General features: G+C 38.2%; 1 protein-coding gene across 43 annotated transcripts in view; it reads right to left on the reverse strand.

The window, feature by feature from the left end:
* The window catches only part of Nrcam (neuronal cell adhesion molecule), a 270,775-nt gene that overhangs the window by 207,404 nt on the left and 40,190 nt on the right, over nt 1–23,181 (reverse strand). For all 43 annotated transcript variants that reach the window (XM_048799580.1, XM_048799573.1, XM_048799562.1 and 40 more), the window contains exon 2: nt 6,447–6,590. The gene's annotated coding sequence lies outside the window, so the exon portion shown is untranslated. The remainder of the gene's footprint in view (nt 1–6,446; nt 6,591–23,181) is intronic.

A 23,181-nucleotide genomic window follows, 5' to 3' on the forward strand; every position in this document is an offset into this window, starting at 1 on the left:
AAACATACATGTGTTGGAATTCCTAGGAAGGCTCATTTCTGAAATCCCAGAATCACACAATCTAGAATTCTTCCTGGATTTCCTGGGAAACATCTCAGTCACTCAAGACTAAAAGTTGTCTTTTTTTTTTTTTTAAAGATTTTTATTATTGTATATTCCACAAGTTCCTTCCTGTGTCAAGAACAGAGGAGTTCCCTTGATACAAAACCAATTATCCTCCTCCTTTAAATTATATCCATTTCCTCTTGCTCTGTCCTCTGAAACATGACAAAAAGAAATGTCCAATATGCTCCTCACAAAAGTTCTCCACTTACTTTCAGGCAGAGACAAGTTATGGCTGTTTTCTTATCTTTAGTCAATCTGATCTTTTAACTTGTACTCATAGGACTTCCCTTTTTATCTCCTTTTGTTTGGGTTCCCTTTAGAACTTTAAATTCCCTTTGGAATGCAGCTTAAATTCTCCATGTACTTCATAAAAGTGAACTCATGGTATAGAAGAGATATATAAAATTGCAGATGATGCGTCTTTTATTAACCTCCATACTTTAATAAATTAAACATCAAAATAAAGACATTAAAATGTGTTCTATGATGTAACCTTGGTCAAAACTAGCACACTATTTATGGAATGTTTATAAGCAATTACTGGCCATTATAATAATAGCTATAATGTAATAAACATTTCCTATATGCCAGGTTTGAATACATTGCTATCAACTGTAGGAGGTAAGTATTACTAACCCTATTGTTTTTTTACAGGAAAGGTCTGGGCTACATTGTCATAGATCTTGATTATGATTCCAGAGCCAGTAAGTATCACAGTGCTGTAAAGACACATGATCACCTGCGCATACACTCTTGTACTATGTGGTCCCGGTATGGTGACTGCTGCAGCTCAGGTTTTCCTGGTACCAGATGCTGAGATGAATATTTGCATGAAGGAATTTACTGGTGAGGGCTCTTGGGCTCAACACCTGTTGGGGGAGTGCCCAAAGTAGGACCAGGAAGTGGGAAAAGTTGTGTTGTGATAGTCACAACAAAAGCCACAGCAGACCCTTCAGGTACTGTATTGTTCTCTCTTGCATCCCAAGATCCACCAGTTGTTGAATGCATGCTGCCCAGGGCAGATGGAGTGAGGCAGCTCTCTATAGCTAAAGGCTGAGGATGATCTCCAAAAGGAGGGATCCAGCTGTGGGCAGTAGACTGTCAAAACCTCCAGGAAGGGTGAGGAATCTGGGTAGTACATAAAGCTCTTCTGCAGTCATGAGTCCTAACCAGCTTAGAATGTGGTTCTATATACCTTTTCATGGGTTTGTAAGTAACAAATCTTAATGTCAAACCTAAGATTGAGAGGAGAAAAGTGCTACAAATACTGTTTTGACTTATGTGTAGGACATAAGGAATTTCTCCCTCTTCAGCCTCTCTCTTCTGGCCTCTTCTGTCTCTGTCTTATTATTTTTTTTGGTGGGGTGGGGGGTACTGGGGATTGAACTCAGGGGCTCTCTACCACTGAGCCACATCCCCAGCCCTATTTTGTATTTTATTTAGAGACAGGGTCTCATTAGTTGCTTAGCACCTTGCTTTTGCTCAGGCTAGCTTTGAATTCACCATCCTCCTGCCTCAGCCTCACAGCCGCTGGAATTACCAGCATGTGCCACCACACCAAGCTCTTTGTCTCTTTTCTGTCTCTCATCCTCTATGTGATACACACATATTAATATGATTCTAGATAAAACATGAAAATCCTGATGGTAAAGAGGGGAAACAGTAGAGGTGACAGAATAATTTAAAATACTGAAAACTTAATATTGCCATTTCTGAATTGTTCTATCAGTAATCAAATCTACCTACCCTTTAAATGAAAGAAAAAACACTGGGTGAAAAAAACCTGTTAGTGGTTCTGCATCCTCAACCATTTTTTTAACCCTAAATCTTTCCTTATAGACTTCATTTTATAAAACATATTAAAAGGTATAATTGCCTGAGGATGGTTCTTGTCTAAAACAAATAGCACCAACACATTATTGATTCCAAAGAGGGAATCCTATTGTTTTTTTCTTCATTTGCTAATGAGAACAACCAATTTTTTTAAGTTTAAGAAAAAAGTATTTATTGTTTATTTGTATCTATTTATTCATCATGTAAAAGCTTTTAAAAAGCTAAAAATTCAACAACTAGCAAGAATGGTTATTAGAACATGCATTTGAAATAGATCCCCAGGGTATAATGAATGCAGCTTATATTCTAGGAAAATGTGAAGAGTCATTAATTCATATTATGCTGCCTGGCTATTCCATCAACTAAGGCAAAAATAAATCCACTAGTCACCATTCTCATTTTAACACAAGCAGCAAGATATTAGTGCAATAGCTGGGGTTCAAAAGTTAATAATAAACCTGAATCAAGAATAATTGCAAAAGTACTCAAACAACAAAAAGCAGTGGAGAGTAAAAATTCAAATACAGCAGGACGTTATCTGATTAAATACCCGTTGTCATTGTCCTCCACCAAACTGACCTGCAAACTGCTGATGTGAAGTCTAGGACCTCTATGGTGGGATTGAATTTGTACCAAAAGTTTGTGTGTCAGCATTTCCTCTCCTCTGTCTTTTTAAAATCCCACACCACAGAAGGGCATAGGGTAACACATTTTACTGCTAAATATGATTCAAGCCTGTTGGAATACTGCCCACTCAAAAGTGTCACCCTGGCAACTCACCCATGGCTTCTGCTTTCTAATAGAAATTCTCTCCAGACAATCTTCCTTTGGAAGAATCCACTGGGTAGGAGGGCAGTGTAAATGATTTTTCCAAATCTAAATACTTGTAAGTGGTAACCCCAAAGCTAACATAAATTCCATGCATTATTTTGTTTGTATAATGGTTCTTGTACACGTTCACCTAGATGGAATATGAGTAGGAAGCAGCCACCCCCTACCAATCCATCCTGCTCTTCTCCCCTGGTAAGACAGTTCAGAAGATACTGCCACCAAGACAAGTGACAGTGGTGAAAGCTGACCACCATCCCCCATTCCTTAGCCACCACATCTTGTGCTCAAAGTCTGTAATAGTTTCCAAATTTGTTCACCCTTGCTTGTACCATCCTGCCCAATGCATCCAAGCAACGCAGAGGGCAAACTTTTAGCATGTGCCAGACAGTGTCTCTCCACAGCTCTCATCCTTATCCATGACAGGCTTTTCCACTGCCAGTGTAATAAACAAAAATTGTCAAGGGTCTTCTGTTTTGGAGACATCAAATGTGTATGTGTTTATTCCACAGAGAATATGAGTGAGACAGAAAAAGAGACATGGAGTCACAGAGAGAAAAACAAAGAAAGAAAAATGCAAAGAGAAAGAGTGAAACAAGGAGAAATATTCCTTGTTCCCTGCACATGAGTGGAAGCTCCTTTTGTTCCTGGTAGCTTTCGGGATGAGTGAATCATGTTTTGGACACGCACTCCGATGACTTACAGCCCACTGGTTTCACAGCAGAAACTGACCATTCTGTGAATTTCAAGAACAATTCATTGTCTTCAAGACCACCTACAACTTGCATGCATATGCCGTCATTCTAAGTTACACCAACTCAGCATTTCCACATATTCATTTTCTGTACATAAAATTCATAGCAGAGTGCAGCACAATCGACTAAATCAGAAATATCTTCTGCTTAAAAGTGGTGGTTTTAAAATCATTGATTTGTGCCTTTTTTAAAAAAAAAACTGGAATTTAAACATAGGTGGTTTGATTCTAATCCTTCATTTTAGTGTTAGGACTACTATAGAAAAATAAAGAGTACCAAAACCAAAATCCAAGCTTTTTTTAATGTTTGAAAATAATAAAACATTAATTGGAGCCTCAAGTATTAAAGAAAAATCTGTTTGTTTAATCTAGTGTGACTAACCAAAGCAACTATCACCAGTGTGAACTGATTTAATTAATTCAACTCCCTATTTTAACACACAGAGATGACTCCACAGTTCAAAAAATATCTGGGATGAGAGGAAAAAATGATGCAGTGGAAAGGCCAGAGCAGGCTTCAAGAGCCCAGGGCTCTGGTTCCAGCTCTCAGTATTAGATTTAATTTTGCTTCCAATTAATTTTCTCATGTATGAAAATGAAAGTGATAGATTAATTCATCTTTAAATTTCCTGGAAGGATGGTAATAAAATGGACTAAAAAGTGTAAAACAGGAAGGTTTTGTAATTTTCCAGAAAGTCTTCAGGAAAAAAAGTCATTATGCCAATTAGGACCATAATAATCAAATAAAATTCACTCAGAGTCATGCTATCGTGTTGTATGAATTTAAGATTTTTACCCATGACATTCCCTCCAAGACAGCTCTGAGTAATGAATTTAAAAAGTGTAACTTGGGTGGATTTGCTCTCAAACAGTACAGCCTCTGTTGCAACAGACCCGCTCACCATGTGTCAGGGTGGCCCACTGGGAACACCCTGGGGTGGGGGGCTGACATTGCCCAATGAAGAATGCAAGAAAGACCCTGCTCAGTCTCCCATAAGCAATGTTTAAATACTGGGTAGGGCAATGGAACTGAGGAACTGAAAAGAAACCATGATTAATACAGAAAAAGAACTATACTTTGAAAAGAAAAGCACTTTCCCTAACTAATTTCTATAACTAATATGAAATTATAGTTTCATACTTTGGCACTGATTTCTAACTCTCCTAAATTTTAGGGTTTACATTGGTTTTAAAATACTGCTTTAAATCCCCTTTTATCAAAAAGTCACCATATTTGTCCCTAGGAAACACCCTAATTTACTATGCCAAGAAAATAAGACGAGAAACTACATGTAGAAATGAAATGGTTAATATTAGAGTTTTTTTGTTTGTTCATTTGTCTGTTTATTTTTGAGAAAGGATCTCCCTATGTTGCCCAGTCTGATCTTGAAATCATGGACTCACCATGAGGTGGGAGTGATCTTCCCACCCTAGCCTCCCCAGAAGTTAGGGACTTTAGGTTCCCAGGTAACAAATAATGTTAAACTAGAAACTAATAATGTGATGAGTTGTGTCTCAAGTGGAGGAATGAGTAATACTGAAGGCTTAAGTACAAAATCAAATTTACCTTTTTAAAAGGATTTATAGTTATCACCTTCAAACTAGTAAGTCAATATATTCTAGACCTAATTCCTCCCCTTCCTTCTGCCTGATACAACTGCTTAATGGACATTTCTACCCAGATGTCCCATATATATACCCCAAAGTCCTTCCTTCTCCAAGAATAAGTCTGCTTCCCTCTGGAGTCCCTCTATGACATTATCATGTTCTCAGTCCACCTAAGTCAGAACCCAAAAATCACACAATCCCCAAATCAGGGTATTCTAGCTCATTCATCCCCACCCCCCACCCTCCATTTCCTCACTTACTCTACCCAAATTCTAGCCCTCCTACTATTCTACAGATGATTACAAAACAAATCTCTCCCTCTTTCAATCATGCTCACCTCCACTTCATTCTCTGTGCTCATTCCAGAGTAAATGTGCCTAAAATGCACAGGACTCCCAGCCTAATGCCCCTCAATGCTTCAGGGTTTCCTACCCCTACCTAACACACACTCACACCACACCTTATGATTCAACAACCCTGTACAACTTATTGCTCTGCTTGTGGATTTCACATCCTTATCCCACTGCTCCTGCCTGCAGTGCTCTCCTCCTGATTTTTACCTGGCTAATTTCTATTCATTTTTTAAGAGCCATTTCAGGGCCCATATTTTCCAGAAGGCTGCTTTAATATGCTGTCCTCCTGCACCAGGTTGCATTGGATGCCTTACCCATTCCTTAATGCATTCTCAATATCCTTGTGTCATACTGGAGTCGGTCACTTCTATTGATAGGTCTGTCTCTTACATTTGACAGCTACCGATTGAAGGCAAGGACTTGCCACCTTTTCTTCCTAGAAGCCTAGCAAAGTTTACCAAACTGAACTGAAAATAATCTATGGGGGAAAATAAATTAGAGGATAGAAGAGTATTTAGGAGGATTATACATGTTTGGGAATAATAGCAATTGTTTTTCATACTTATGCAAATAATTCCCCATTGTTTAGAAAGTAATTTGATTTAAGTTGATCCTTAAAGCCATATTAGAAGTTAGGGTAAGGGAGATATGCTGATATAGTCTGTAAGTACATAAGAATTTTCTTGGAAGAGAGCAATATTATTGAGATTTTTAAAAGGGATGTATTTGTGCATTGCATATGTGTGTGTTCTCAAATATAATTCTAAGTCAAAGCTCCACTTCAAATTAATTGATTTTCTTCATAACTACTACATTTTTTCCCAAAAAGGAAAATTATCAATTGCTTACTTATAGAGAATTTTCAGCAACTTGTTTCTCTATTCACTCTTTAAGGAAGTGGACTTTGGAAAATAGACAGTTAATTCAGACTTCTAAAATCAAAGATAGAACGATTCCCCTCTCACCTTCAGAGGATCCACTGGGCCTAGAGACTCCCGGAAGTTTCCCCGCTTTCCGAAGCCGTTCTGTTCCCAGGATGATGCCAACAGCTGAGAGCAGCTTCAGCAAACAAGGGTAAAGAGTGCCAAGGAAGAATATCACAAAGATTCCTAAAAAGGAAACACACACACAACAATGTAAATTGGTTTTGGTTGGTTAATTCTCTTAAGCTGAAATTTCATTTTGCTATTCCACTAAAACCAACAAGGGGAACTTAATACAAATGAAATTCACAATTAATTTAACCAAGCATTATTGTACTTAAGAACATCAGTATGTCTTAAGACACTTTAAGTGATTCAAGGGAAAAAGGTAATGAAAAATGGTAACATAATTCCAATTACATTTCACAGAGGGAGAGAAGTCTGAATTACCCCTAAATAGCAGGAAAAAAAAAACACTATGTGCACAAAAAAAAAAAAAAAAAAAAAAAAAAAAAAAAAAGAAAGCAGGCAGGCACTGATCTTATTCGACTCTGATACTTCATGGGAATACAGTGTGTTTTACAATCACATCAACACACAGGCTGCTTCTGGGAAGAATCTAATACAGGCTGAAAAGAACAAACAATGAAGAACTTAGTATTTGATCAAGGTTGACGATGTCAGAGAGGAACTCAGCAATGCAATTACATTTTAGAGGTGGCTTTGAAGGCGGTGAGAAAAGAAGGCATCTGGGAATAAAGGAGTTGCTGAACACACAATTGTAAGAAGAAGAAAAAAAAGCACAAGGTGAAGGTAGAACTCGGTAGAATGAAACCTTAATTAAACGGAAGTCAACAAACAGAAGTGCTTGAATAGAGTGTTTATTTAATACCTCACTTTTATGAGAAAGGGTAAAATTCACAGAGAGGATTGTTCAGAAAACTTCTGCTACACCAGAACTTAAGATCAGTTGCAGTAAGAAGGGCAGAAGCTGGGAGTTCTAGACCTGCCCCTCCACTGACAGTATGGGCCTGCTAAATGCTCCCAACCCTGCCTGTGCATTAGCATTCCCAGGAAAGCTTTTAAGAAATATTTACTTCGGGACTTCATCCAGGCCAAATAAGTCCCTGAGGGTAGGATGGCATCCAAGCATCAGTGGTTTTTCAAAAGAAAGTCAGAGAAAATGTTCTTTGATGACCCCTATAATCTCTGTCTTTTCTACATTTTAGTACCTGATAACTCACTTGTTTAAATTAATAGTGTCCAAAAGTTTTTAAAGATTTATAAAATTGATTCCCAATTTTTAAGAGGCATGAACTGAGGGTGAAGAGGGATATTGACATAATCAAATTAAATGGTCACACCAGGATGGAGTCCAGTCTGGGGAGAAAAAAGCCAGATAGTAAGCTGGGGACAGACACAACTCTGTTCCAGGCTGGGATTGGTAAGAACAGAAGACAGAGCCATGCCACTGTCCAGGGACTGCAGATGCTCTTAGCTCTCTGGGCAGAGGAGAGTATACTAACCTCTCCATCCCTTAAGGATGTAAGTACCAGACTACAATGAATGCCTTACCAATTCCTTAATGCACTCTCAATATACTTGTATCATACTGGAGTTGGAGTAAAAATAATCCTAGAAGCTAAGTTATTGAACATTTTATATGAGCTAAATGGTGTGTCAGGAATATCCTTGGAAGAACTCTGAGGCATAAGTATTGTCATCTGCCTTTTATAAATGAGGAAACTGAGGCCAAATGAGATTACTTTTGTCTCAAAAATAGTCACCCTAGAATTTTAAGAAAGCCAATTTCCCCTGACCAGGCCACTGCCTTATGGCAACACCATTGCCAGGCAGGCTGGAAGCAAGGCCACTCTGCCCTGCTGCCTATTTGTCTTTATTATGTCAACACATTCTTACATTGAAAAGTGAAAACGGAAGCATCTTAGTTCTCCCTGGTGCTTTCAGATTTCGTCAGAGCAAATAATTTCTGTTACTTGACAGAAGGTTAACGTTTTATGGAATGATTTTTATTCTCCATTACATATGCACTTCCAAATTAGCAGAGGTTCAATGTGGAGATTTAATTATACTGTATTGGAGAACTTTATTCTCAGACAACTATCAGAAAAGTCATCACTGAAATCTGCTCTAAATGACTCAGTCTATCTGACATTTGAGTTTAAATGAGTAACTGAAATCTCTGGAACATCATTTACAATATGGGAAAAAATTTCCAAACATGCATACACTCCTCTTCAATCATCTTAAAGAAGTATTCATGTTGCAGTTTGCTGCTCCATTACATTCACATTATGGAAGTTATTTCTTTTCTTTAAATAGCATTGTTATTGACTGTAATAAGATCTAATTTACAAATATTTCACATTTGAAATATATTTTATTTAAGAAGCTAATACAAAAGCATTACTGTTTCTGACACCTTAGGCATATCCTAATTACACTGAGTCAGAATTATCTTCATGGCTCATTTTAAGAATAATGTAAAAAAAGAATAATGTAAAAATATGGCTTTCATTAGACACCTCTGGGAAGAAATGCAACAATAATGATAAAAATTAAAATACAATTTGCGGAGGTGGAAGGAGCACTGAATCCAACCATCTATCTGCCTAATGCCCACTCTGTGTTTAGGGAATTCTTGAACCTGTCACTGATTCCAATTCTGGCCCAAGGAGCCACATCCAGACATTTAATGCAAATGTCCCCAACCACAGCACACAATTCAGAAACACAGGGACAAGCTGTGTTTTAGCAGAGGAGGCCAATGATTGGGTCAGGAGTTAGCACTTCGGAGGCTGGTGAAGGACCCATATGCCAAGTCAATCAAACTAGCTTTGGAGGGATTTGGATAGGATATTGGGAGTCATGGGAGGATCAACTGAAAAGGCAGAGATAATCAGAAAATTAAGAAGAGAGACCATGATGGGAAATGTCAGTCTCTGAGGTTACCTTGGATCCTGACAACTTCCTACTTTTCAGATCCAAACAAGGGAACTGTGTGGTAAGTCCCTCCTCCTGAGGGTATCCCACATACATCTCCCTGATGATTAAAATTTCCCTTATCTCGTTATAGGTTAGAATCAAGCGAAGACTTTATTTCACCCCACAAATATTTCACCTTCTTAGTTTCGGGGTCTATTATTGCAATCTGTCAAAAATTTTTAATTTCTCAATTCTGCCCTTATGAAATATTTGTTATGTCCACATCATCTAAAAATCAAACAAGCACACCATCTAGAATAACATCCATGCTAGTGGTATAAAAGTGATGAAAACCAAAGTGTTAATAAATAAAAATAAACATTTTAGTGTCTTGGTTATTACTGAAAATTAATAATTACCAATATTCCAAATTAATTGCAAATCATCCTGATGATACAAAAAGCTACATAAACTGGTATGACTGAACAATTCAATTGATAAAGGTTTCAACACAGGCTGGTTAAAGACTGCAAACCCCCCCCCCAAAAAAAATCAGGCTTTAGTGGCAATAGAGAAAATGAGACCATAGTTGAGATAATTGGCAACATGAACTTTGTAGTCACAGTAATTACCTGTGCAGCAGACCAAGAAGTTATGTTTGAGAAACATATTGCAAAAGCAGAGCCAAGTTCGCTTCAACCTTCCCTGAGGCAATCATGTAAATTATTATAATCTGTCATTTTAGGTCATCTGGTATAGCCCTGCCAAAGTGAAATTGTTTTCCAAAAAAGAGCTCAACTGCTTGTCTAATTTAGCTTTTAGTAAGTCTCATGGAATCTCTCATTGCGGTAAAAAGACCTATACTGAAGGACTTTTTAAGTTCTTATGTCTGCTTTTCTTAGTTTTTCTGTCTCCATCATTACTGTCAGGTTGTCAAGCTGCACATTCTCAGGTGGTCAGTGTCTCTGCCCAGAGAAACCCAACCTATCCTCATTGCTCTAACTGGAAACTCTTCATCCTCCCATGGCTGATTGGATGGCAAAGTAAAACTGAAAAGCTTCAAGAAGGCCTCATAGGCCAGTCTATAAGGAAAGTACATAAGAAAATAAGTATATTCATGGATTTCATGGCTTCTCTGTTGACCATGCAGAGGCCCCCTTGGTTTGCTTCTTTTTCTTACTCATGTTGAATTATCAAACTGTTGATTTAACAATTGCTGTTGCACACCCACTAAGGGTAAGGTGCTGCAAGCAATATGAAGTGCAAAGTCAACTAAGAATCAGCAACTTCTGATCAAAAAAACAGAAATAAAAGATAATAATACCTTTTGTGTTCTGTGGCATTTTGAAATTTATTTTTCACAGAGTTAATTCCATTTAATACTGAAAAATAAGTTTCAGTAAGTTCTCAATGACTTGTCATAGCCAGTAAGTGGCAAAGTCAGGACTCTAGATGTTTTGTTGATTCTTAGTCCACATTACTTCCACTAATTCTTAAGTTCATCCATTGCTTATGCAGGTACAATGACTCCATAGCAACATATTGAGTGCTTACTCCATTCTGGTACTGTTGTATCCAAATAGCATATCTTTGATCCTCCTAACAACTTTATGAAGTAGGCAGTTTTATTATCCCCATCTAATAGACAAGAAAACTAAAGCACAGAAATTGGACTAATGGTCCAAGGTTGTATGACAAGTAGAGGCAGAAAGTGATAAACCCCATGAGATCTATGCCACCCAGAAGAAATGTAGAGGAAGTTGCTGGATCTGTTGCTAGGAAGAAGGCTAAGCAAGTTTTGGAACGTTCTCTGGCATTTCCAGAACAGTGAGACTTTTCTTCTCTTGTAAATCCTGTGAGAAGACATTGGCAACAGAGATGAGAAAAGATGGCAATTCCAAGAAAAGAAGGAAATGCAGTTTTTCCCTTTCCCCTCTGCTATGGCTATGGATGTGTGGGTGACTTGGCAGCATATGAATACCATCTGCTGCTTTAACACTTGCTACATATATTTTCTGTTATTTTAAAATCTCTGGACAGATCACACTGGTTGGCATGGTCTTGCATTTGTAGGTTATGATTTGAAAGGGAATGCCCCAGAGGCTCGTGAAGTGCAGTGCTTTGGCAGTTTGCTGGGCACCAATTTGCGTTGCACAAATTCACAGACTGCTTGGGCACTCACACGTCAGGCAGTTTCCTTGCTCTGAGACTCTGGGCATGTCAGAAGAAGGGAGTCAGGGAGAAAGGAAGTGTTCCAGCAGTAAGCAACCCTCACAGTCCAGACATAGTGCTAAGTGTTCCCCGAATGATAATTCTTTAAATCCTCACAATAAATCCCACAAAAATGGATATTATGATGATTATTTTATTTTATTTTTTAGAGTTTTAATAGTTTTTGTTTGCCTGTATGCACCTCAGTAAATTGATTTTATATGTGGGCACAAACAAGTCTAGTAACACATCCCAAAGTAAGAACTTATCCATGTAACAGACTGCATTTGAACCAGGTCTATTTGACCCCTCGCTGGGGTTTGGCCTTATATAATTCTGATGAAGCAATTCTGATGAAGAAAACACAAAAACAAAAACTTTGCAAGGAGGGAAAGTCACTAGATGAAAGAGAAAACTTTGGTTAAGACTGGAAAGGCTGCTAACTTTAGATGCAAGGTATATGCAAAAAACACAGCACACTCAATGGAAATGTGTTCCAGGACAAATCCAAGAATCTGTACAAACCTTTCCATATTCTTGAATTAAGAGATGCTCTCAGGTCTCATGAATAAGTGCCTGTAGGGACGGCTATGTTCCTAGGAATCCAGAGGCACAAGGAGAAATGTCAAAAACAGGAATAGTCCTAGCCTAGCTTTGGGGGAAAGAGGTAAGGGTGTGACTAACTCAAATACGGTGCTTGGGTAGTTCAGAGAAGGACAGAATCAGGCAGTACATGCTGACAGCCTCAGGGAGACACTAGCAGCTGAAAAAAGGGGAGAAATAGAATGGTAATTCTAGGGAGCAGCACAGATGAAAAGTGATTTTAGGCCAAAGGAGATCTAAACACATTTGTAGGCTGAGAAGACAGACACAATAAGGAGAAACAGAAAGAATGAGGTATCAAGTTGGCAAAAGTAGAGAACAGAGCCAAGTGTACAGGGCTGGGAATAAGGGACACACACAGAGATTTAGGGAGTTCCTACTGTGCTGTCATGCACATCATAAAAAGATAAGCTATTTCAACATGATAAGGGATGCATGGACTCATTTCATGTCTTCTCCCCTGTTGGAGAGAACACTGATCAGATTGCAGGCTTTCTGGAATGGGCAAGAACAACAGTCCATATGCAGAAACCTGCTTATTTGCATATTGCCCAGTCTTCTTACCAAAAAAACAGTTGGAGTCAGTCAAAATGAAATGAAATGCCAACACACTTCAACAGTAATACAAATGTCTTGCAACCTCAAACTTGAGTTTAATAGAATAAACACAACAAATTTGCTTTGACGACTCTGAAGAAAAAAAGCAACTGAACTAGTTCCAAGTTGAGCAGGGGTTTGTTTATTTTGCTTAGCTCCAGTCATTTATTCAAATCGCTCAAGAAACATTTAGTGAAAGACTACTGGGTAATGCACACTAGTTTGAAGCTAGAATGCTAATGATTTTTATATTCTTCCATCATTTTGACTGGCTTGATTTAGACAAGATCTTATTTTTACTTGGGGAATTTTGCAGTTTTAATAACATTTATTTCTGATTAAAGAGGTATTTTTGTTTTTCAAATAAGAAACATACAGAAATTTTTTTAATTAAAGCATTTTCTTCCACCACTGAAAATAATAATTGTTAATGTTTTTGTGTGTGTTTTCCACATTTTTTATTTTGCCCATGTGAATGTGTCTGTACACTTATTTTTAAATTAATTAATTAATCTATTTATTTATTTATTGGTAGTGGGACATGAACCCAGGGGTGCTTTACCACTGAGTTATATCCCCAATCCTTTCTTCTTCTTACTACTTTGAAATTTTAAGACAAGATCTTGTTAAGTTGCTGAAGCTATCTTCTAACTTGATATCCTTCTGCTTCAGCCTTCCAAGTCACTGAGATTACGGGTGTGCACCACTACCCCCAGCTTAAACTTCTTTTAATAAAGATTTTTAATGTTATCTTTATACCTTTTTCCCCCCAAAATAGAAGTGGTATCTTTCAGCACATTCTGATTTAACAACCTGATTTTTTTTTTTACTTAACAATACACAATGAAAAATTCCCTCGTTAACTATCATAAAAATCAGTTTTAGTATCTGTAAAATATTCCACCATATAAAGAAATTGCATGTATTTAATCAATGTCCTAATATTGAACATTAACATTTATCCTACCAGCTGACTTTTTAAATGTCATTTTCTAAAGATACACTATTTTAGTAGCACTGACTGAAAATCAGCCAGTAAAATTATTACATAATTGGATATGTGGAGTATTATTCTACTCTAAAGTATCATTTCACTCATCTGGGTCGGTGGGCAATAGAATGGAGAGGACTTTGGTCCTCCTTGCCTGGAGACAACTTTGCTCTCACCCATTTGCTGCACTTCTGGAGTTTGACAAGTCTGACCATCTGCATGGGAAGAACAGCTACAAGTCATACACTTAACCAGCTCATGATTTTGAGGCTCTGTTTCTGTGGTTCTCAGTCCCTCTGGGCTTAGGAATCACCTGAGCCGGTTCTAAAACCACAGATGATGTTCACTGTCTTGATTGTGGTGATGGCTTCACAGGTGTTTACATATGTTAAAACTCACCAAATTGTCTTTTAAGTATGTACAGCTTGTTGTATGTTAATTATACTTCAATAAAGCTGTTAAAAAATAAAATCTCCAGATGTCCAAAACCCACAACAGCAGTTCTTTCATCAGTCTTGGGTGGAGCTCCCCAGGTAGTTTTTTAACAGGAAGTCTTAAACTACTGATTTAAGAGACAATGATTCTTCTCAAACTTAAATTGATAAGTTAATGGGAATCATGTGAAATTGACAAGGGAATTTTTTTTATTTTATCATTTTCAAGTAAAAATAACAGCATTTAAAAAAATCCTACTCCACCAATATATTTATAAGCTTGTTTTAGTCATTTCTAATAATTCATTAATAAAACTTGTAGAAGCCTGTTGTGTACTACATAGTATGCTAGGCAGCACAGAGATCATGCATATGTATGGAACTGACACTTTTTAAGAGCCCAACATTCCCTTGAGTTTAAATTAAATTCACAGAAGTTTAAATATCGATTCATCTAGGAAAACTTACAAAGATAATATAAAAATAAAACTATTATGGCCCCATTGAATGATCACAGATTATCTAGGAGTGCCATTTAAATCCAGGAGGTTTTGCTTTATTTGCCAAGCCACTGAGCTGGGCAGAAGCTTTTTAGCAAGAATGTGGGAAACGCTGTCCCAGAAAATTGGAAGCTTCCTGCCAGAGGGCACCTCACCTCCTGACAGGGAAGCTGCATGCCAGAGTCTTCGTAGACCAACACCAAGACAGCTTCACATCTATAATAAAATAGCCAATCTTTCTTATTAGAGAAAATTAATATTCAATATTAGCTCACATGTCTTTACTCTGTTATTAATAAGAAACCCTGAACATAATTAGTGTTGGCATGGAGAATAGTTTGGAACTGCACCCAGCTGGAAAGGGGCCATGAAGCATAGGGTTTCATTCCTCAGCCAGCTGAGCCCTCTCTCAAAGGGATTAGAAGAAAAAGAAATGGAGCGACCCTTACTTAGGAGGAAACACTTTACTTGAAGTCACTGAAATGACTATAGGGGACAGAACTGTGGCTGTCACAGCCATAACCTTTCTCAATTCCTTGTTGCCCGCCCCCCCATCTCCACAAGGCATAGCAAGATGAAATGGGACGGATGCAGCACTCTAGAGTTAGGGAAGGAAAAGTATGGCCAGCTCAGAGAGCTGCCTGCAGTGAAGCAAGATACCAAATGCCTGCCAAGAAGGCTGCTAGAAGACGCAGACTGCCCCCACAGAACAAGACCCTCTTTGGACAGAGAATGGAGGCCAGGCAGTTTAGCGGTGATGTGTACAGAGTATTAAGAGAAATGTAAAATGCAAAAAGATATAATTTCCTGACCACTGGCCACCATCACTGCCTCAGCTATAAAGAGTAACATAAAGCTGAAATATTTTATATGCCTTATAGGAAAAAGAGGAAGGCCAGCTGCCAACTTACTCTCAATAACCAGCTCAATATGTCGAATAGCTCTCTCCTATGAACAGCCTGTGACAGCCACTCTTGTACTAAAACAGGGACTCCTCCTGACACTTCCTCCCCATGCCTCCCCATCTGATCTGACACCCCTGCTGGCCTCCATGTAGAGTTACTTTAGATCCGTGTGGGAGTCACTCTTCAACTCCATTTTTGCTCTTGATGCCATTTCTCAGGTTACCTCAGCCTCTAGACACCAGGCCTAAGGATGAGTAATCCCATCTTCATCTCAGCTAAGGGGCCCAGGAACCCGGGGGTTTGGTTTGGTTTGTTTTTTCTGCCTTGCCCTGCCACACACACACATTGTTTTAGTAGTTCAAACAACACCTTGTTAGTGGCCTGTGAGAAATTTATTTCATTGGTGAGAATTTCAACTTTAACAAAATTTTTTCAGGCAAAACAAAACCCAGTCTCAATAACAGCTGTGAACATCAGGCTATTTTTACCTTAACTTGATAGATAAAATAATATGCATAGGTTGTTACAATACTGTGCACAGGTTGTTATATTTTCCATGTTATATCTTGCACAGGTTGTTATATTTTGCATATTATAATTTTCTTTTTGAAAGTCTATATTTGAATGAATGATTTATCTTAATCAAGCCAGGTATGTATCTCACCTTTTACTTATTTCTGTTACTGCCTTGAGTTTGTTTTTAAATCATTACAAAACCATTAAAAAAAAAAACAAAAAAAAACAAGGTGGGGCCAAAAGAATCCGCTAGGCACACAAAGTCCTGACACAGGAGACTCTCAGAAAAATATAAGCCATACTAAGCATCGCATCCCTTGATGAGATTTTGCTCTGTTTCCTTACAATAATAATTGTAGCCACTCTGACTGTATTTCACCAAATTTCTTATCAAGAAATGTCCTGTTATAGTGATTTCAGTACGAATTGATACTCATCACACAGACCTTAAAAACATTATAAGTCATTTCCTATAAAGATTAGGAGATTATTTTCTTAGAGAAGAAATGAAGGTGAAACATGAGAGTGCTCTTCAAAATTTTGATGGGTTTCCGGGAGTACATAGCTAGCTATCCTCACTGTACAGGAAACTCCCTGGGGCCTTCTCAGAAACAGGCTGATGCTTGGGTCTCACTCCCAGGTACTTATTTGGTCTGGGGTGGAGACTGGGCCTTGATCAATTTTTAAAGCTCATTCTAATGTGTATTAGAGGTAATTCTTCTCCGAGGCAGATATTATATTTAATAGAGTTCTAAGAACTTTGTAAAAAGCAGAGTTGTCCAACGACAGAATGGGCCACTTCCCAAGGGGCTGAGTCCCCTATGACAGGGAGTGCGGAAGGAGGGGCTGTGTGCCTGAACCCCTATAAGGGACATCAGAGAGAGGGATCCTGAACTGGATCAAATGGTTTAAATCCTTGAAAGTGATTTTTTGTATACTAGTTCTACTTGGGATCAGCATTTGAGGTTAAGTAAACAAAGAAAATGCCTCGTTTACAATGTATTTGTGACATTGTATAAAATCTTTCATATTGTCCACATTTGTTAATCTGCACATAAAATAAAAATTTGGTCACATTTTTAATATTAATATATTTTAAAAAGTTTTCTCTTCACAATGAATTGAGTTATACTATAGGTTTGATACTTTTCCCAACTTTCCACTACTTCAGTTGACATTTTTTTTCCAATTCATAAAAAAAATTCCTCATCCTAAATGATCTGTGAAATGTCACTGATACAGGACTACCCTGGGAATTATCCCTTTTTTCCCCCCTGCTTTGGTACTAATATAAAAATTTCATCTGGACTTTTGGGGAGATAAATTTTCTTATTTAAAGTTCTTATTTAAAGAATGATACATTTAGGGGTTTTTTTTACCCTTAAATTTAGACAAGTGAATAAATGCAGTAGCTCACAGAATACAAAAAAAAAAAAAAAAAAAGTCATTTCATATCCTTACCCTTAGACTGAGATTTGTTTTAAGTTATGCTCTTTGTTGTTTCTTATAAAACTAGGTTGATGCTATAAGCTATTTCACAACTTGTCTTTTTAAAAGTGTGACAACCTTTCTTAAGATTGTTCAAATGGGCTTATATCTTTTGCAAGTCACATAGCACAGATGTACTTTATTTTATTATCCACTCCACTGTGAATAGATATTTAAGTTGAACTTATTTTCATTATTAGACACAAAGCTGCACTGAACAACCATGTAAATGTATTTTTGTATACCTAGATTCCCAAAATAAAATTTCTCAATTTTTTTGCATTTCAAATTTTGATTAAAAATACAATTGACGGGCTGTGGTGGTGACTCAGGGGTACAGTACTCGCCCTGGGTTCGAGCCTTAGTACCACATGGTAAAGCACTCGCCTAGAACATTCAAGGCCCTGGGTTCGATCTTTAGTACCCATAAAAAAATAAATAAATAAAAATACAACTGACTTCTAAAAAGACTTTGATAATTTATGCACTCTATGAATGTATAGGAAAACTGTTTCTCCACTTCTTTGCCAACATTGCATGCCATCATTTTTTAATTTTAAATTTGTATTATTTTTGAGGTACTGGGGATTAAATCGAGAGCCTTGTTCAGGTTAGACTGAGCTACAGCTGCAGTCGAATGCCATCCATTTTAAATTTTCAATTTAAATCAAAGACAACTTTGGATTTTGCCAAAGTATCAATAGCAATTTTCTAGATTGTTCTTTCTAGATTTGTTCTTACAAAAACCAATAAGGCTACACTATCACAGATGTATACAGTCTAATCCTAAAACTTGGCATTTTGCTCAAACCCTGAAGATTGCATGAGAACTTTGTAGACAACTATTCATTCCTTACAAATTCTTGGCATCATAGCCTTCAAAAGACACTTCAAACCTCACCCCCTCCAGGAGCCCTGCCTCGATTAATTACCTCTATCTCACACACTCTTGTTCTCCCTTCACTCTGACCCCTCAATAGATATGTGTTTTAGTCTGAATTGGCTTTCAGATCACCCTTTGTATTTCTTAATAACACCAATAAGGTAGAAAAATAGGAGGCAATTAACCAACAGAAGTCAATAAAGGTTTATCAAATACTTATTATACTCAGTTATCCAGCCAATATCAATTTATTGGGTGCTGTATTGGACCCAATGGATGTGTCTTCTTAGATTTGTCTTTCCCTTCCCACACTGTTCCTCTGGCTGTTTGCTTAATATAAAGCCAAATCAGTCTCCCAGCGGGGTGATGGCTCAGCAGAGCTCAGCCTCTGTCATGTCCACTATGGTGGGAGCTGCTACAGCTCTGGTACTCTAGCCCAACATGACTATTATCATGGAGACTCTGGGTTCTCCACCACTTCTAGATTCCAATGGACCATCGTGCTGTGAAGTATAGGATCTGGCTTCCCCAGAGGCTGGTCAGAACAGCTCAGTAACACAACCTGGAAATGGAACTTAAAACCCAATGAGTGGCAGAAGGAACTAGATGATACCTTGCCTTTTCTTCTTGTGAAAGTCCCTTATGAGATCTAGAGGTTTCAAAGAACTGTTTGCAAGACAATGTGTGTCACAGGGCAACAAGCAGTGTTTTCTCAAGCAGCCATGGACAGCCATGGTAACTTACTACCTTGTATTTTTCTTGCTCCTCACCCCACCACCCCATTCCCTCACAATTGCTATTCTGGAATTGCACCAACTCATCTGAGTTTTGCCAGAGGCTCTGTTTTCTAGAAAAAGCAGGCTCAAATACATTCCCTTTTTGCATAAACACCGCATTCGATTAACCCTGAGAAAGGGTGCAGAAGAGGTATGCAAGAAACTGATTCTGTCCACAACAATCTTAAAATCTCACCAAGGAGATGAAATAGCTACACATGTAACAGTAAGGGAAAGGGGGATAATCTCCGTGTAGAGGTTTAGAAAATGGTAACCATTTTATAGTGCTTTTTTTATAGGGTACACAATAAATATGAAGGCATTCACAGAAGAGAAGAAAATTATCAGATCCTACCCACAGCAGATTGCACAGGTGGATGGGCTTTAAACCGGAAGAGGAAAAAGCAAAGACTGTTGAAGGGTGCTCTGTGAAGAGTGATCCCAGGGAGGCTGGCATCCCAACAGTAGTGGTTGTGTTAAGAAGAAATGGGGGAGAGGCATAAGAAGAACTGTCCTGCCAAGCAGATGGCCTTAGTGGGAAACAGCAGCACAGTCCAGGGTCTTAGCAGAGGGTTGTAGAAGCACAGCAGAAGGACATTCCCCACTCCTCATATTCCCATAGGAGAAATGAAATACCTGCTCCATTTCTCAGGAGACTGAAGTAGCATATAAAACATTCCAGCTTCCCCTCCTCCCTCCCTCCATCACATTTATGATGTACTTGGGAGAAGAAACTGAGGCTTCCTAACCACGAGCCTCCTGGCCTCTCCTCTGTGACTGCCAGTTGACAAGGAGGGTAACTTCCCGAACTTGTTCTGCCTCTATGAGCAGCAGCCTGAGGCAGGATCACAAGGATCTAAAGGAGGGAGAAGTACCAGGGAGCCCATTCGGCCAGTCAGTCACTTCTCTAGCTGACTTTAACAGCTGATGTTTCTCTTTTTTTCCATTGATCTCAGTTTTCTATGCCATTTCTCAGTTCTTGTAAACTTGGGAGGGAGGATGGGAATATTATTTAATGACTCCCTGAAACATCAAAAGGAATCACAGACCTGCTCTAATAGAAATGGGCAAGGCAGGAAAGAGGCATGATAAAAAGAGATAATAAATGCTTCTTAGTTAAGTGGCTGCCCAACATTATAATTCGTGCCCATAAACAGGAGATGACAGGGCTCTGTGGCTTCCATCCACTTCCTCATATGTGGTTTTTTTACCCTCAATTGTTTTTTTTATAGTAGCCCTCTATGGCTATATTTCTGCCATGAAGTTTCCTTTCCCTTTGAGAGATCCCACAAACATTTCAGAATCATTTTATTTGTTTTCTCCATCTTAGAAGAATGACTCTTCCATGACATAACAGGGCCAGCTGCCCATCCCTCTACACTAGTGTAATCAAGATATCCATCTCCATTCAGCAAAAATATAACTACAGGAGATCTGAGTGCCACAATGGCTTTAAATAAAGCTGGGAATGCAATTCCAGGAGTCGGGCAGAGACAGCAGAAAGCCAATGCGTTTCTTTTATAGAACCACAGTGTCTATTTTAATCAGTATTTTACAGATGTTTTGAGACATTCTAGTAAAGCTGACATGGTTGACAATGCTAGACAGAATTGCCTCACGGGGAAAAAAAGAAGAAAAGATTAAATCATAGGCGTATGGCAAAGGAACCTGCTTTATTGGAACTATGCTTTGTCATCATTTCTGAGACTAGAGAGGTTTCTATGGCACCAGGCCACATGTTTTGGCCAGAAGGCAAGCATGGAAGGATTTTTTTTTCCTTTCATTTTACATCCAATTTCTTACTACTTGAACAACAAATGATAATACAAAAGTCTTCCATAATTAGACAGATTAATAAACCAAGGAAAATCCTGAGCTTTTATAATATGCTTTACAAGATTTGAATTTTATGTCCATATCCATGTAGTCGAAGGCATGGGACTTCCTCCAATGAAGCAGAATGAAGCCAGTAAAGGCAAAAGAGAACTGGAATGAAATTTCAATTACTGAGAGCAGTTTGCACATCCCATTAGTTACTATTACCATTAATAATCAAGGGAGGTTTCTCCTGGATTTTGCCAGCTCTGTTATCTAATGACCTACCTTTACGAACCACCGAAAGAAGTCCTGCCATATGACAGTTCCCTCCCAATTCAGCTAGAGGATATTCATTTCCCACAGCGATTAACTGACAACCTTATAAAACCACATTCATCAGAGAAACTTCTAGTATTGAAACATCACTCTTCAGATGTTGCTATTGTTGTCACGGGCCAGTTATTTCTAAATTTTCTGTTTTCCCTTAAACAGTGATTGACTGAATTTCTCATGGTTCTTTGCATTTGCAACACAATTTATATTTCATGACTTTTTCAGATGATGCTGGTACTTCTAAGTATTCTTTAACAGGAATAGCTTGTTATAATTTCTAAGAAGAAAAAAAACAATGTTCTTGTGACTGAAGTAAATATTCTAACAATTCAATTGCAAACTCATATCTTAATCTCCTACAGATTTTTTTTAACTCAAATGTCCAGAACTCAACCCTCAGATCTCTGTCCACCAGGCAGATGGCTCCTTGTTTTCTTCCTTAACAAAAACCTTCTTTAACAAAAGCACTGTTGTGCTTACCTGTTTAACACCATGGGCTGACAGTCAGTTGCTGCCTGTCTTTCCATCATTATAGCAGCTTTAATCTGCAGTGACTATCCAAGAATACATACACAAAGTGGCAACAATTCTTAATGCCATATGACATTGATTTTTCAGCTTTTAGGCTTTTAGCATTAAAATTTCTATCACTAACTCTGGGCCAACGGGATCCTACTGATTTCAGCAGAGGAATAAAGTTCTGGCCCTTAGAAAACCCCTCTGCTTTCATGTGGAGTTTACCAAAGCTGCATCTGTGACACACAGAACAAGAAAGACCTCTAGGTAACTAGGAAAGCTGTGACCATCTAATTCCTTGAGAGTTGTGTCTGCCACCAAGTGCATCTCTTTGGTCTTTTCCAAGTTAAAGGTCAGTGCAAAAGAACATGCTAACTTCTATTTCTGAAGTAGAGATTCTCTCACTAAACAAAAGATGTCTGTGTGTCCATGAAGAACGAACTATCAAAGCAGATTTTGAGAAGATATACCAACTCACTCACATCATACATGCAGATGAGTGTCTCCAGGGAAACCAATGGCTGCCTGGATCCTTGGACAAATGCTTTACTGAAGAGCATAATACCTGAGACAACTGATGGCGTTCCATCTTGAAGTCTGTAGCACCACAGTCTGACCCACAAAAGCAGCTCTGGACTGACCCCATGCTGGCTGCGAAAGGAGAGTTTTGCCTAGTATATACCTGGTATGTAAGTGTCCATGCACGTGCAACACTTACCGAGCACCTGCAAGTACTAGAAATTACACTGCATCCTCATTCTCAAGCTATGATGGAAAATAATACTTAACTTGATGAATTAGAATGTGATTAATATAATTTCAACATTTTAATAAAACCGTAAAAACACCTAGGTTTTTTCATGGTTTGTTTTCCAGTATGGAAATTTATTTGACCTTTAGCATAGGGGCTTCTGAATATGACACAAGTAATCAAGTCCAATAACTTCGTGGCAAGAAAAGATAATGGGGGAAAAATGGGTCTGAATTTAAAACCTTACTTTGAGAGTTTTTCAGAAGTGATTCTTGGCTACTCATAACCCCTTCCCCCAACAGCTCCTAGCCCTTTTGATAATAAGAGGCACTAACACATTATATCCATACTTGGTTTCACCAAAAAAATTGGAGGGTATCTACCCTGGTTAGTGCTTATCACATTCCTTTAATCCCTCTCTGATTCCTCACTTCATCTTTTCTGTTAAGAAGTGTCCTCTTCCCATAACTGTTCTTAAAAGATAACGTTAGTCATTGTATTCCTGCAAC

The sequence above is a fragment of the Marmota marmota genome, unplaced genomic scaffold (genome assembly GCF_001458135.2).
Source record: "Marmota marmota marmota unplaced genomic scaffold, marMar, whole genome shotgun sequence".
Taxonomy (NCBI): domain Eukaryota; kingdom Metazoa; phylum Chordata; class Mammalia; order Rodentia; family Sciuridae; genus Marmota; species Marmota marmota.